Consider the following 4,995-nt stretch of genomic DNA (forward strand, 5'->3'; position numbering starts at 1 on the left):
TAGAGCTTTTGCAGTAGTAATGTTCCCTATCCTTCTACAATATCCTGTCTTTTACAGGAGATCATTTAATGCAGAGAAATTCCTACACATTTGTATCAGCATGAAGTCATTTACATAAGAACATATGCCACATTGGTTCAGACCCATCTTCTCTTCAGCAGTGGCTAGAAATCAATGCCCTGGGAAGAATAAGAACAGGGCAAGCATATGTAATGCTTCCTCAGAGTCTTCTCCCAGCTGCCAGCTATTTTCAGGTCAGAGAACTTCCTGAGATTGATGCTGCCTGTCTCTTTAGTTTTCCTCAGTGAATCTCTCCAGTATCTGCTTGTCCAATCTCCCTTTGAACACGTCCAAAATTTTCACATCCCAAACAGCTTTGACATGACATTCCACAGGTATAATAACACAAGCCATTAACTTGACTTTGCATCAGCACCTGTCTCTTCCTTTTCCCCAAACTCTGGAATTCTGTGAGACTACAAAAACAAAAAGAATACCATGGAACCACTGATATTGCTGCAGAACACAGCTCCCCTTTTTACAGAAGGAAAGAGGTCATGAGATCTCAGAAATTAAATGACTTCTCTCTCTCTCTTTTTTTTTTTCTATCCTCCATTCTTACTGTACACTGACAGCCTGATAGCCTGATAAATGGCTTGTAATCAAACCTTCACCCAATAGTGCAAAAGCTTCTTTTCTCAAATTAGGTGCTGAATATAATGTAATTCTGTCTAAGTTATCTACCAAGATTCACTGAATTTTAACAAGAAACTGAGGGAGAGCGTCTATGTCCTGTAGTTGACATCAAAACATCTCACTTCTTTACATTGGCAGGCCTGAAAAAAATAATGTTTAGGGTGTAAAAACTCCTGAGTACTTGCATCTATGAAGAAAAAAAAAAAAAAAAAAAAAAAAAGACACAACAGGGATAAAACCTCACTGGATCTCAAGGCTCTGTATAATCAAGTTCCTTTGGAGCTTAATTGTGAATTGGTGGATTGGCTTTGTGCTATTCTTCTTGAAGATGTATTTAAGACTCCATTTTGTTGCATTCTCTCTGAACATAACACAGGTTGCATTCTATACAGATGACTAGCGTTGGTTTCACAAAGCTGTTGCTACTTTCTACTGATGCCATTATCATTAGGGACTTTTAAAAGCCAGTTTAAATGTATTGCATTAGGTACAATAGTTACTGTATATGTCAACAGTTTCCAAGCTTGCAGGTTTGCACGGCTCCCTTCACATGCAAGGTAACATTTTCTCAGGACAGCAAGCCTCCAGAAACCATTGGAGTAGCTCATGGAAGTAAAGCACATTGCACTGAGTCCAAAACCAGACTGCAGGCTGGTTCAGCTGAGGTCTCTGTCACAGAGGATGGCTGTCTGCTTGCAGTTGCATATAAGGAAGTTGCTCAGTTGGGTATTTCTCAGTGGAAGTTCCCAGCTAATATTAGTCATAACCAGCACTGAAACGCAGAACCGCATTTCATAATCCTGTTGACGCTCCTCCCCAATAACATAAAAATTGCCTTTACTGTTACTAAAGAACTGAGAGAAGAAAGTACTCTTGAAGATGTTACTTATAAGGTGATCCAAATCTAGTTTCAGTAGTTTGGGAAAACAACAAGTAAACCATATTTATCAACTTCAGTATACCAATATATAGAAAAAATATAGCTACAAACTTTATAACTGCACTAACACTACTTTTATATTGCAACTAGTCTGTTTGTCTACACCTTGATTAAATAGTCTTTAGTTAATTTCTGGAAGCCAGATTTTGTCTGTTGCTACCTCTAGGCAAAATACATACCTTGTTTGCATTGTGTGTACTTAGGTTTCCACAGGCTCATTAGCTGACTATTTAAGCAGTTGGGGAAAAAAAAAAAAAAAAAAAAAAAAAAAAAAAAAAAAACAGCCTCACCTTCCTACTATGGAAATACAACATTCATTCTAAATTAATCCACAATTCTTCTTCAATTCTCCTTTTCTGACCCATTGAAATGCCCATTTCAATAGCAAAATAAGCTGCTTATTTTGTTAAAACAGCAACAAAGCTACTGAAGGAATGGAGTAACGACCAGTGGCACAGGCTCTCAGCACCCAGCACCGTGCAATACAGGCCAGGGGAGCCACAGCTCAACAGTTCTGGGAAAGGTTTAAACATCTGACGTGAGCCACCTAGTGTCTGAACGAATGGCTACATTACGCTTCAGGAAACATATTAACCTCTTTCTGACAGCTGATGGAAGGCGATTTGTATTTAAGAGCTTGTAATTGTATAAAGGAACCAGATTTAAACTTCCCTGAAATACAAACTGCTGCACTGCAAGCCTACCTTCAGCAAGCAGCTCCTCTCAGTTCTGTAACACAGCTTCAACCAGTAAGTTAATACATCAGTGATTTCATGCTGTCCTCAGAGTATGAACTATGTAAAATTTAATTTCAAGACTAATGTCAACCTCTAAACCGAATACTGATGATGTGAAGTATTTATATGGACTGCTTTACCACTCAGAGCAAGCTTTTGAATTTTCACTCAGGAAAAAAAAAATAAATTAAAAAAAATCAACTTGCTAATTCCTAATTAAAAAATAATAAAAAATGTTTCTAATATATTTGTCAAAATAAGACTCCAAGTCTAAAGACAAAGTGAAACAAAATAACACAGACGTGAACTTCTTTACCATCACTCCCAAACTCTAGATAAGTGGCTTGCAACAGTTTTTGTGATTAACAGATCATTAAAATCTTAAACTGTTTTTAATTATACTGAAATATCCTTTGTTCTTCCCACTTCTGTATTAAAGACTACATATAGGAAAGCAATTTTGCCTTAATAATGACATAAAAATGTAAAATGTTGATGTGAGACTGAAATACAGAAAGTCACTATTGGAATGGCTGTAGGGAAGGAAATACAGAGAATAAAGAGGAAGCAGGAAAACAGAAAAAGAAAGCAAGATGAGGAAGAAAAAGAAAGCAAGATGAGGAAGAAAAGGACAAAAAAAAATGGTTGTAAAGCAAAAAACACTCTTCCTTTAAAAGACCAAAGTTAGACATCAAGTTAGCTACATAAAATACATTTTGTTTTATTTTAATAGGTATTCTTAAGTATTAATAGGTATTCTTAAGTATTCTTCTACTTAACAATTTATTAAAGGGGTTGGAAATAGCTAGGAATATTAGCATGGGCTACTGTAAAGCTTCCAACATATCTTATTGCACTGGGGAAAATTTATTAAAGGGGGGAAAAACAGCACTAAACAATGAAGATAGAGGAAAGACTTGCTTCTCTTGTGCTTTATTGTGAAAGAATATTACTGATAAAGTACCAAGAATAATGCATATGACTTCAAAAAGCAAAGCTATGTTTGTAGATGGCTGTCAGTTTTGCTGTCGGGTTTGAGACCTTTGCAGCAAATTTACATTAAGTACATTTCTAGAATTTAATAAACAAACTTTTGCTTCCTACAAAACCACTAACATGTGCAATGACAGTGTTTCACAGATGGTATATATGTTAAGTCTCTATTCAAATTCATGCACCCATAATCATAGTTAATATTTTTTTATCATCAGATAACCTACTTGTATTTTTCTACATATTATCCCATTTTAAATATAGCTTCAGTTCAATTATATTTACATACACTGATCTGAATTCAAGAATTATTATTTTCTGTTATCCATTATCCTTTCAAGTGCAGAACTACTTAGGAAGACTGAAAAAAAAAATAAAAATGTAGAAATTAAAAAGCAGTACCTTTCCTTTCCTTTCCTTTCCTTTCCTTTCCTTTCCTTTCCTTTCCTTTCCTTTCCTTTCCTTTCCTTTCCTTTCCTTTCCTTTCCTTTCCTTTCCTTTCCTTTCCTTTCCTTTCCTAACAAACACCTGGTTAAATGAAACCTGAACTTGTGCATCTCAAACACTTTGTTAAGCTAAAGGCATCTGAAAGAGGAAATTGAATCCCCCTTTCCCCCTTTCTTGGAAACACAGTGACTGAGCAATACCTCGCTGAACCTCAGTAGTTCATCAGAACCACCCAAAGTTCTTAAAAGTGGCTAAGCAGGAAGTGCAGTTATTGGCTCAATAACCTATCTGCCTATAAGTCTCTTTAGTCTTAAAACAAGCCCAAAGCAGCCCAAACAAGTTGTTAAAGACAGCAGGAAAAGTAAATACAATAGAAATAATCTTTAAAATAAAAATACAGAGAGCAATGCCTAGGACTGTGTCTGAGCTCAGTCCCCAGGCTTCCAAGGGCACACACCAAGTGAGGTGTGCGAGGCCCCCAGAGCTGAGATGCAGGAGGCACTAATGCAGGTTCTGATTCGCAAGCAGGCGGAGAGAGAAGTTCTAACCCGGGAGAAGAAAGAGCCCAGTCTGATGGGGTGGGTACATTTGGTGGGGTTCAGGGAAGGTTGAGACTCATTCATACAGTCTGTAAAGCTTCTCTAATGCTGGCTTTGTGAGCGTACCTTGTGCAAGTATGTAAGGAATCCTGCATTTTCTCCCACCAACTCTCACCCTTTTACACACCTTCAAGAAAAATGTACTCCTACGTGTGACCTAGAGAAATAAGGGCTTGTAGCAGCAGCAAAATTAAAAATGCTGAATGTATTTTCAATGTACTCTCACGTGTTAAACCTGCTGCCTGCATGCATTAAATGCACAGAAAAAATTGCCACCTTTGTCACCTACAGAAGCAAAAGGGCCTTTATATAGTGAACATGAACAAGTGCACTCCTGCTACGAATGCAAGCACTGCGATTTACAAACACCGCACCCATTCACAGCAAGGGACTCCAGGAGCCCTGCACCGCAGCAGCACGGCCCCTGCTCGGGACGGGAGGGCAGCAGCCATGAGAAAGAGGCACCGCAAGCCCGGGGGGGAGCCGAAAGCCGCCGGTCGCCGCGCCCAGGCCCGGCGCTGCCCCCGCCTGGCCGCGACGCCGAGCGCTCGCTGCGGCCGCAGGCCCGGCCCGGCCCGGCCCG

Source organism: Anas acuta, chromosome 6 (assembly GCF_963932015.1).
Source record: "Anas acuta chromosome 6, bAnaAcu1.1, whole genome shotgun sequence".
Classification (NCBI taxonomy): Eukaryota; Metazoa; Chordata; class Aves; order Anseriformes; family Anatidae; genus Anas; species Anas acuta.